Below are 12,356 nucleotides of genomic sequence, written 5' to 3'. Positions count from 1 at the left end.
TAGGCTGTTGTTTTAACAAGATTTATTTCTGTCTAGGTGTGCTACAGTTTAAACAAACACACGATTCCAGTGACTAAAATAATTTTAACTGCTCCTTTCATGAAAGCATAGACAATTTAACCTTTCATAATATTATTCTCAGGGTTCTAAAATTAGTCACTTTTTTTCTATTTGCAGTATTTCTCTATTCAAATTTCACATGAAGCTGAAAAGAGAAATAGAGAAAATTATCCTACCAGGTATTTTTAAATACAGGAAAATGTTTGATCTCACACTGTAAGAGAATAAAACGGTAAATAAGTATGTTCGTGGCCTCTTGGGCAAAAGACTATGGAATGTCTTCAAACCATCAGGAAGTACCTAGCACGATGCCTCAGTAAGAAGGGACTTAACAAACGTGTGTTGACTGATAACACATTTTTTTCCCAGTTATTTTAAGTGTGGCCAACAAAAACAAGCAATGTTGTTTTCTGTCTCAGTAAATACTTGCAGCAAAGAAAAAAGGGTAACATTTTCAAAAGCAGTCACAAAGAACCAGACCTCATTCTCTCTTGAAAACATTAAAAGGGGTATGGTGGTGGGCAGTACGTTAACAAATTCTATGTGCTCTAAGTGTCAATATAACAGGAACCTAAATTATAAATGGCCTTTTCTCTCACAACTTCCATTACATGGTAATTAGCCAAAATTAGCCAAAAACATGACATAAAAGAAAACTTCTTACTGCTAAAACCATAATTTGTTAATACTTTATCTAAAATATACTATAAAAGTCAAAACTGAGCACTGATTAAGAACATAATTAGGAACTTAAAAATGATAATACTAACAGTCCATTATAAAAAATAACAACATCTGGAAGGAAGATACTCAAGAATATCTGACTTAACTCATGGCTCCTGTCTTCTAGACTGGCCTAGAGACCAGCAGGGCGTGGGAGGGGGCGTCAGCAGACCCAGCCGTGTTCCCGAATCTCCCTCTGAGACTCAAGGCCAATCACTTACCATTTCTTGTCCTCGGTTTCCTCAATGACATAAAGAGAGACCGGCACAATTATCTCCAAGTTCCACTTTACCTCTAAAAAATTCTATTGTCCTCAAATAAACCGTCATTAGTCTAAACAAACAGGGTTTGAAGATACCCCAATCTTCTTCCATTTGCTTATTTAAGGCATAATTATTTCCCTAAACTTACACTAAACACTTCACAAGTTTCAAACACTTATAGGTAGATTACTTTTCTCTTATTTTATCTTCACAACAATTCCATGAGGTAGACCGGGTCTGCAATTACTACGTGCATTAGGCAGACACCAAAAGGGTGGCTCAGTGAGTGAGGTTATGTGATTTGATTAAAGTCACTCAGCCAAAAATAGCCTAGAAATCAGTCTTCTCACTCCCAGCTCAGTGCTCAAATTTCCATAAAAAGCCACTTTTAAATCCATAACAACGACAAATAAAATGCATACCAGTTAGAAAGAATAAAAAACGGTGTTATTTTTAAATGGCTACATTGTTTCTTTAAATCGAGATGTTATATGTCTTAAATTCCTTAAGATAACCCAATTTCAGGCCTTTATGTCTCAAAATTATTTTCAAGATTCCTGGAATAAGAAAATCCCAATGGCTTAAACATGTTATACAAACATCATATATCAAGGTTTTCTAAATTGATGTATATTCCTTGACAAAAATAGGATCTGTGGTAAAATAAGTTTTGGAATATTTGTAGATTAACAATGCATATGTGCTTTTTAGTTTAACATAGCATTTCACAAATTTGTGGATCAATATACATTTCGGACTTTAAAAAAACTACCAGTTGACATTCTAAAGCACTTTTGTTCCAACAAACCCACCTTGGGAAATACTTCTGTGAACTTTAAAAATATAATCATTTGCTAAATAAAACACGAAATTACTATATAACTTTAAGTAAGGAAAAATTACAGATTTTCCCTACATTCCAAGCACACATATTTTCATATTTTTTTGAAAAGATGAAGTAGCTTACAGTTTGTACATTTAGTGACAGTGTTTCTTTTTATTTTTTGCCTGCAAAGTTGCTAATACAATATTGAACTTTACAATCAATAGCAAGTTGGAATAGAGAACTACAGTATAAAATCTTCTCATAGTCTTAAAGAGCACTCTCAGTGCCCCAAGTGACACTGTATGAAAAGGTTCCCTCCAGTAGTCATGCTAAATCAAATACCCAGAACCGATACTGAAGAATCCAAAAGGAGACCACAATTCAGATGGAAGTGTACATTCTGATCATGTACTAGCAATGACAGGCAATTGGGGGAAATTGTCCATCAGAGAAATAACACTTGAAACAATCTTAAACTATTACTGGGATCTGTGTCTAAAATTGGGAGCAAACATTTACAGGTAAAGGGTAAGTCAAATTACTTACCCTTTACCTAATTACTTAATTATCGATTACTTAATTACCGAGCCCCCAGTTAACCAAATAGTAACCTGGAAGTAACTACAAGTGTGGGTTTTGCCTTATTTATAAAATAGTGAAGCGCTGAGGCAAAGGCTAATTAGCTACTCTGAATTCATCTTGTGCTCAGGATTTGATAACACTAGGTGAATTTACTTAAGTGCAACGGAATCAGACATTTCTAACCCTTCCACCAGACAACTATGAGTTCCCTAACACAAATCAACCAAACACACTTTCTTTATACTTCATCTAATAATGTTTAGCAAGTCCAAAAATACTTTCAAATGCTTTTAAAAATGTAAGGCAGCTTAGAAACTTGAGCTGTTTTTAGTAATGGTATTTTAAAAGTGGTATAACTTACCACTCCAGGCAGAGGTATGACTTGTCACTGGTAACAGTGGTAAGATGGGAGACTGAAAAGAGCTATTTTGAGAAAATAAGAGATTGTGGGTTCTAGTCACAAACCTCACCCTTCCCTCCCCTCACATAGATGAAATGTAATGCTTACGTAATTCACAAATCAAATTTCTGTTTAAAAATTGAAATTACAGCAGAGTAAGTTATATATTTGTTTTTAAAGATACCTAGAAAAATTTTTTTTTTTTTAGGAATGGAACCAGCCTTGCCTAAAATACTTTTTTTCAAGATTTTTAAAAATTAATTTTGCTGGGATCATATAGGTTAATAACATTATGTAAATTTCGGGTGTACAACTTTATAATAGGACATCTGTATACTGTGTGCTCACCACCGGAAGTCTAGTCTTCTTCCATCATAATAAACATATACCCCACCTCCTTTATAGCAGATTTCAGATACTTCAGTTCTTCCTAATCCTTAAGTGTTTATGACAGTCTTCCCTTTCTCTTATACCCATTTTAGAATTTAGAAGGTAACTGTTAACCAGGCCATAAATAGTTCACAGATACAGAGTAAATTTCAAAGCCACTTCCTGTCCACAAATACATGAACAAGTCATATTTTAAAATAAAGCACAGAATACCACAAAAAGGTATCAAAGTATAGTATGCTTCACAAACCTATAGTTATCCTATTTTCAGCTGTGAGGAAAAGCCACCTTTGTGAAAATGAGTTTAGACTCCAAGAGCCAGATTAAGGAATAATATGAGTCTAAATAATAAGAAAGATCATTTATTTGAAGGTCACATTAAAAAGATAAAAGTAGGCAAACTCCACGACAGAATACGCCGCCAGGAGGGAAATAAGTGAAGAAATCCACCCTCTGCAGATTGCTAAACTGGAACAAGAACCCTGAAACACTTATTCACCTTCAGATCACGTCAAGTAAAACTGGGAAGTGAGGGTCTTGAAATGTTCTTTAAATATAGAACCAAGCAGCATTTATTTCCTAAATGTAAAATAAATTTTTTCTCAAATATAATGGAAAAGATTGACATTTAAGCATTCAGAAACTGTTTGCCATCTATTGCTAAGCTTTTTTTGGAATATTAAAATTGTATTGTTGTATATGTGAAGAGCATCGTCTTTCTCAGCTATATAATCAATGACAAGCCTGCTTTTCTACCTTTGAGAATTTAACCATTTCCCTCTGATATGTTCTCTTCAGGCTGACTATAGAAATGATGCCCTGCTCTGTAATCAATGCTCTCCAGGGTATTTCCCTTAGTTATCATTCCTTTTATCCAAAAGGAGGGCAGAATGACACCCCGCATTCCTACACGCGGGGAGCCTTATTTATTTCAATGTCCTAAATCTCTACCATGTTCAATAAAACACTGGGAGGCAAGTAAGTTTTGGAGTGCGAGGAAGATAATGCATTGTGCCTCACCATCCCTTCTTGACTGTATCTTATAGAAATCAGGTAAGACACGTGACACTGATTATAAAGGGCTGGTCATCTGGCTTCTGGATCATACAAAAGTCCTTCCTTCCATCCGTGATTTCTTCTATTTTGGTTAGTTCTTTGGGCACTCAATACCTCTAAGAAAAAGAAGGTGTTGAGAAAATGAGGTAAAATCCTGATCTATGAATTTCATTCATTCCCAGTAAAAGAACTTAAAAACACACACACACACACACAAAACAAACAGAATAACCTCTTAGAGACCTAAAAGAAAATATACCAAAACACCAAAATTGCTTGTGTAAGGATGGTGCTATCCTGGGTAATGCTTTCAAGTTCGTACCTTCTAAATTATAACCATATTATCAAGCTACATTTAAATCAATGCAAGATTATTGAGAAAGTAAGTTAAAAATAATGACTTCAAATATTTTAACTATCCCGGGTTTATTTTCTCTAAGACAAAGGGGAAGTTGCCTACATAGCTTGACAAGGTAAACAAATACAAAAATATCTCATAATTGTTCCCTTCTTCATTGTCTGTGTGAAGGAAGGGAAAGGAATAAAGGAAATGAAAGCCACGAGGTACATACTCACAAACCAAAACCACAAGAAAAATAATCTAAAACCAGACTATAGGAGGCAGGAGAAAAGCAAGATTCTCTACAGAAGAAGTGATTTTGCAACACTAATAGGGTAAACCCACATTCCTGCCACAAGCCTCGCATTTTCAAATAGGCCACACAGCTGGCGGTCTTGAAAGCTTTCCAGCTAGGAACCAAGATAGTAGAGAAATCAGTTGGTCTCGGGACTGGACTGAGCCCTAATCTGATTCTGATGAAACACTGCCCTGCTGGGGTATAATATTGTGGCAGCCAGAAACTCAGTTAAATAGTTGATTACAACTCTTATAGAAAAAATCCTAAAGAAACATTGCTTTGAATAGGGGCCTTTTTAGTGAATAACCAACTGTCAGAAGTATCGACAAGAACATGCTTTCCAGGGAGAGTCATCCACGTCATGAACAGGAGAATGCAACATCACCTTCAGAAATAATCTAGACAGATCCCTACAGCAAATGTGCTCTCCGTAAACTAGGTTTGTGTGAATATTCAGAGTCTAGTTTCCTCCCAAAGTCAAAGCACCATGTGGCTGAAAAGAAAGTCTTATTAGATTTGGAGACTGAACTTGGTTTTCAAGGGCTCAAGGGTTGTTTATGAGCTGTTTCAAAGGCACCACTTTTTCCCTAAAGCCCAGGTTGTGTTGTTCCCTGTGAAACTACCCTGACCAATTCCAAGAAACCAGACACCTTCCTACACTAATCTCAAACACTTAATCTCAATCCCCAAAGAATTCTCTTTCTTTTTTTACTTTGATTTTATTTAAGTGTCATTTTTGTTTGTTTGTTTTTCCAGGACCCATCAGCTCCAAGTCAAGTAGTTGTTTCAATCTAGTTGAGGGCGCAGCTCACAGTGGCGCATGTGGGGATCGAACCAGCAACCTTGTCGTTAAGAGCGCAGCGCTCTAACCAACTGAGCTACCCACCCCCCCCCCCCCACAAAGAATTCTCTTACAGCAGCACTCTGGTTTTGATTTCAGAACATTCAAGAAATTACTCATCCCAAAGAGATTTGAGTCGGTGCCTGAAGAGGTGGCTGTGCTACTCCATGTTCTTCCTCACAGGGGACGCAGACTTACTAAGACGTTCTTCACCAGACAGGAAGGAAAACGCCCTTCTTCCCTATGACGTTTGAAGTTTTCTATGGTTATACCAAGAATGCTTCTTTTGTTTCCTAGCTAGAATATACCTTTTAAATTTAATTCCTAGGTAATGTTTTTCTCTAAGTTATATGCTACCCTCCTTTGAGGGGAGGGTAAACTGATCAGGTGTGTAATCTCTCTACAAGCTGCCTATTATTTACTTTATCAAGTCACCTAAATACACCACTAAGAAAATCCTCATGTTTTCCATTAAATCTAGGTACACTGATAACCTACACTAGCTTAATATTTTTGGCAGGGTTCTTACTGAAATCTGCTTTTTTTTTTAAATTTTTTTATTTATTTTAAGTGTGTTTTTCCAGGACCCATCAGCTCCAAGTCAACTAGTTTTTTCAATCTAGTTGTGGAGGGCGCAGCTCACGCTGGCCCATGCGGGGATCGAACCAGCGACCCTGGTGCTACAAGGGTTCCAACCAACTGAGCTAACCGGCCACCCCTGAAATCTGCTTCTCCCAACAAAGCCATTATGCCTCTACATCAGTCAGTAGGTCTCAGTCAAGACTATTAGCATGACATTCCCTTATAAAGATGTACTGATATTTAAGATAAACCATAGTGACTGTTATAAATGGCTTAAATAAATGTTATGAGTTTCCTTTTCACTTAGAAAGTGGTATTCATTCCAAGTACAGAAAACTGTATATTTCTACAAGCAAGATACCAATTATTGTATGATTATAAACAATATGAGTATAATGCAGAATTATACATCTGAAATCTATGTAATTTTACTAACAATTGTCACCCCAATAAATTTTTTAAAAAAACGAAAAACAATATGAGTAATACGAGTATTTACTAGTATTATTCAAAATGTTAATTGTAAGCTCCGATATTTGGATTTAAGTAGTTTTTCCTCTAGTATCCTCATTTCTGAGAGGTATTAAGATACAGGAAAATTCATGTAAGTTTTGGGACCCAACAGACCACAGTTCACATACTGCCTTCTGCCATCCACCATGTGTAAGGTCCTTGACAAACTAATTAACCTCCCTGCTTTACTTCCTTCATCTGTTAAAATGGGAATAATATATAGATACCATGCTGAGTTTGTAAGAGAGTAAACAAGAAAACATACGTACAGTGCCAATGGGAGGGTCTGGCCCATAGCAGGCCCTTGATCATTACAGCAATTACTATAATCATTATTGACACTGCGGAGATCAACCACCTAACTCCTAATAGTCACAAAAGTGAAGAGTGCAGGACCTTCAGATATATTACAAAGAATCTGTTTTACAGATGTTTGTAGACTTGTACTTCTAGGTTCCACAAAGTCCAGACAGCATTTCTGTCATTAAACTGTGACATTTCCATAGGTACTTTTTTGACATTAGTGAGAGGCAAGCAGGTATTCCGTCACTACTAGAAACACTAGGCCTGCCAATTACTGAGTCAGGTTTCACTAACACATGAACTACTCAGACTACACTAAACGCTTTGGGAGGACGCGTCAGATTTTTCAACAGCTAGTCAATCAGTGTTTACTGAGTCCATTGTGTACACAACTGTGCACCGGAAATGTGACACTTAGTCAGTGATCAAACATAATCCCCGCCCTCAAAGAGTTCCTCCTTTAAAGGAAACAAACAACAACAAAAACTTAAAAAATTAAAGAACAATGTAGGAATAGCTATTGTTTCTTAGTACGACAGTTGGCTAGATGGTTATGCAGAATGGTTGGTGGACTGATGTTAATTAGAGCAGCTTCTTTGACTCAGTCGATTTTGTTATGTTTTAAAACAGGAGAGAATATAAGCGATGACTAACAGGTGAGAGGCAGTTATAAATATAAATTACAATGTGGATATTGAATGTAGCAACAGTATGAAAGCACATCAACACAGGATGAAACGTAAGTAATTTTCAATGAAAAGCAAAATTTCACTGAAATTATGAGCAGGGAAAGAATAAAATTAGTACACTTTGAATAAGTTATGGATGTTAGGGTAATAGCCCAATCTGGAAATTGGATAAAATAAAAAATGAATTATTTGATATAGTAAGCCCTTTGCTAATTGTTCAACGTGGAGGTGGGGAAATCATTGCCTGGAGATTTATTACCAAGACCAAGTTTCTACAAAACAATGGGTTAATCAAATTGCTGATTATATGGTTATGATGTTGTCTCACTCGACACTGCCTACCAAACTACCCTTAACCTTTCTGTTATTGGGTGTAAACCTAGGAATTTAACTCGCAAATTTTCTAGGAAAAAAAAAACAGAACAAATCCAAAAGGGGTAAACTGTAAAGAATAACGTGTACATACACACAACTATTCCAATAGTAGCATGCAAGCTAACAGTACTCCCAGAGCAATCCTTGTTTTCAGGGGGGCTGGCCAGGTGTGCTTCCCTGAGCACTGAGGGGTCCCACGTGTCAAACCCAGGCACTCACTGCCCCCATGTCTGCTCCCACACGCCACGCTAACTAGCTCTGCAACTATTTTCTCTCTCCCAATCCAGATCTGTCTTGCATAATACAGCATTCCATTTTTCAAGACTGATATGCCTATGGCTAAAATACACATTCCTAGGATAAAATGTATCATGCTAGTTAGTGAGTATTCCACTTCAAACTTCGTGACCTTCTCCATCTTATCAATATACATGCTATCTAACTCCAAAAGGATATGCTGAGATTTCTCATCCATTTGTGTCCAAAATCTAGTGCAAACTTTCATTCACTTATTCCCTATGAATTTATCAAGCACCAGACGCCATAGGGTGTAAAAAAGTTGTTAACATTAGCCTTTCCCTTATAGGCTGTACTCTACAGATTAACCATCTCCAGAAGAAAATTAATATCCTCCTTACTCATTCCAAGATTCTGCCGTCCCTGGGAGCGGCTCCACAGAGATGTCAGATCTTCAATTTCCAACCTTGGACTCATACCTGAACGGTATGAAGTTAGTTCTCCCTTTCTCCCTTAATGACGTTATTATTCACTCTGTTCTTTTTAGCTTTTCCCTTTTAAGATTATAAAATAAATAAACGTTCATTTTAGAAAATAGAAAAAAGTATGAAAGAAGGGAAATAATGTTCACTGCCAACCAACATCTCTTCTGTTAATAGTTTTGCTAATATTTTCATTTAGTTTATTTCTTCAACATGATTAAATATAATTCCATGTAACGATTTACTACTCTGCTATTTTCCCTTACCATTATTATTGCTGCTATCATAAGAATATATCATCATTTACTTAACCATTTCTCCCCCGTGAAGCACTACTGTTCCCACTGCGTCACCATTGATAGACACTGCATGATGGAAATCTTTGTACATAAATCTTCACCAGGAGATACGACTACTTCCTTGAAACAGAGTATCAGGAGTGGCATTCCTAGGTCAAGAGATATGATCGATTGATTGTAAGGCTCCTAATATATGAAGCCAAAGTGATTTTCAAAAACGACCGATTTTACACCACAAACCAGTAGTCCCTGAAAATGCTCTTTAATCACAACCTAATTAACAAAGGGTAGACTCTCATTCATTCATTCTACTAATGTTATAGGTAGAAAATGGCATCCTAACTTCAGTTTTGACTAGTATGTTTTATTTAAGAATTTTTAAAATAATTTTTAAAGTTAAGAATCTAGTCGATTTTTCATAGAGGCTAAAATGAGACTTCGCTTTCCCCCAGAATCCTCGATAAGGGTGGCCCATTAACTTGGCCAAGCATTCTGGTCTATCTGGCCAAAGCTTAGTCACCTCTATCTCCAAATGGAGCCACCAGAAAACCAGCCTGTATTACTCCTTACGTTCCCATAACTGGCAAGACAAGCCAAAAACACTGGGTTAAGGTTTAACAGCTCCACAAAAACTCCCAACTGATCTTAATAATACTTTTCTCAGTTCTTCCTAGTACCCATGATATTTCAGTTGTTCATATATTGAACTACATTGTACTTACAGTACTTATGTAAGTACTTATACCACAAACTGAAAACTGACCTTTCTGCTCTTCACATACAGAGAGAGAAAGCACGCAAAAGTGAGTAAGAGTGAGCCCGCAAGCGCTGTAATTCCTAGAATTATAGAAAGAACTCAAACTAACTTGAATAGCGTGTCTTCTATAAAATTGTTTGAAACATGGAAGAGTCACACATGGGAAACTGATAGCAAGTTTTCGATTTCTAATGCTGCTTATACATGAAATATCATGAAGACTGTGGGTCATAATCTCAGTGACCCAATGTTGAAGATTTTAAGCCCCAAAACTAGAGAAGTGCCCTTGTCCCTTACAAAGATTCACTCCTAAACACACTGGGAGCTCTAAGCTATTTTCCCAACCTTCATGATCTTCCAGATGCATAAAAGGTAGAATAGAAGAGAGGTGACGAGATACTTAGTCTTCAGTGGTTTTAAACTTTAAGTTTATTAGTAATAGTCCATAAACTCCTCAAGACTGACTTACAAAAGGCAGAAATGGCCTTGGAAAAAGCAAAGGCCTCAGCTACTGTGGTTCTAACACACAACTTGTTCCCCGGGCCTCCTGGATGAGACAATCAGTACCTCACTCGGTCCTGCCTCACTCCCCGGCCTTTGCTGAGCTTGCCTCGTCTACATCCCAAACTTTCCACTCCTATTGTAAGAGCACATATATTCGTGAAGTTTGCTCAAGGACATTAATACATTCCGCTTTATGTCATCTCTTCTTACCACACAAGCACACATGATCAGCTTTCACATGAACAACAAACTAGCCGGCTATTCATTTACATTTTAAACAATGGCATTATTTAAGTAATATACCTGAAATACATTGAGTAAACTATGCCTGGTAAAAAAAAAATACTGGGGGCGACCGCTTGGCTCAGTTGGTTACAGCGCAGTGCTCCTAACACCAAGGTCGCTGGTTGGATTCCCACGTAGGCCAGGGAGCTCCACCCTCCACAACTAGATTGAAAAAACAATGACGTGACTTGGGGCTGATGGGTCCTCGAAAAACATACTGTTCCCCAATATTCCCCAATAAAAATTAAAAAAAAAATAATGAACAGAAATCAAGACTGTAGTATCCTCCCCTCCTCATAAATGCATACCTACATTTACCATGAAATCCATAATATGTTACAATCCATTCAAATAGTGTCCGAAAGGTACCTCAAAGCTTCCTAAGTATCAAACTTCTTTAACTGATTGTATATCAAAGACATTAAACCATTCTTCACCCATTCTCTATAATAAAAAAATATATGGCATCAATTGCAACACTGGCTAACAAAGTTAATTCAGTTAAAAGCCCACCAGTTAAACAAAGCAGCAGTACAATCTGACAATACGGCTGTGCTCATGACTAACCAAAACGCTCCAGCCAAAACAAACCTACTAAACTCTAGAAAGAACTTTACGTGGCTTTCCAAAGTCATTCTTAATCTTACTAGAGAAACCAATCATGTAGTAGATAATGTGATTAAACATTGATGTATTAAGAGTTTAAAAAACAGAATATAAATAGATAGGTAGATAGACAGATAGATAGATAGGTTTTTTAGGCTGCATTACATACCAAGTGCTTCCAACAGCCACCAGTCCTTTGGGAGACAGCATTTTAATGAACCGACTACATGCATCCCAGAGGCTCAACCCACATTTCCTGATTTCTATGACAAAGATTGTCATTAACCTACCAAGATCACCAGGAATGCAGCACCAGTGTGGCCACACTTAAATAAACCTTTCATCTACTTGAGCAAAACAAAAACACTGTAAAACTGGTATGGCAAGTCATACAACTTAGCGCTATTATACATTAGTTTCAGATGAGACCGCCTGACTAATCAGTGTACCTGAGACTCATACAGGAAAGCTGAACATGTGTGACTTTCATGAACTTGGAAAAACAAGAACTAATCAATTCAAGCAATTTTAAGCAAGATAGCTTTGTGGAAGATTAATGTAAACCCTCCAATGAATAAAGTTCTAGATAAAGTCCTACAGATTATATGGAATTGCTATATTCCAATGCAAAAAAAAAAAAAAACCTTGATTTTTTTTCATTTATAAAGGTCTTTACTAAGTTGTTCTATAAGACAATTTTTAAGTTTGTGACATTCCTGGATACAATTTTTCTTGTTCTGCCTTTTGTAGACGTCACTTGTAAACCTGATTCCTTGAATAAACATCTTTACCATCTTGAATTCCTTAAAAAAATTTCCTTAAATAATTCTAAATGAAACAAGTGGTTTCTAGAACATTGGCACTGTCCTTATTATAGAAAACCTTTATTAATACCACTAATTAAATAAACAATCAAGGCTTGGTTATAAAAACTGCGATTAGGAA

The 12,356-nt window shown here is 36.6% G+C and overlaps 1 protein-coding gene across 6 annotated transcripts in view; it reads right to left on the bottom strand.

The window, feature by feature from the left end:
* NCOA2 (nuclear receptor coactivator 2) overlaps nt 1-12,356 on the bottom strand; it is a 255,430-nt gene that overhangs the window by 174,400 nt on the left and 68,674 nt on the right. The window contains exon 1 of one of the 6 annotated variants that reach the window (XM_033125742.1): nt 11,581-11,601. The exons of the other annotated variants lie outside the window; for them this stretch is intronic. The gene's annotated coding sequence lies outside the window, so the exon portion shown is untranslated. Of the gene's footprint in view, nt 1-11,580; nt 11,602-12,356 lie in introns of those variants that run through there. 6 annotated transcript variants of the gene reach the window in all.

The sequence above is a fragment of the Rhinolophus ferrumequinum genome, chromosome 14 (genome assembly GCF_004115265.2).
Source record: "Rhinolophus ferrumequinum isolate MPI-CBG mRhiFer1 chromosome 14, mRhiFer1_v1.p, whole genome shotgun sequence".
NCBI classification, from domain to species: domain Eukaryota; kingdom Metazoa; phylum Chordata; class Mammalia; order Chiroptera; family Rhinolophidae; genus Rhinolophus; species Rhinolophus ferrumequinum.
Note: the sequence above shows the minus strand (reverse complement) of the source record. Positions and strands in the feature narration are given on the sequence as shown.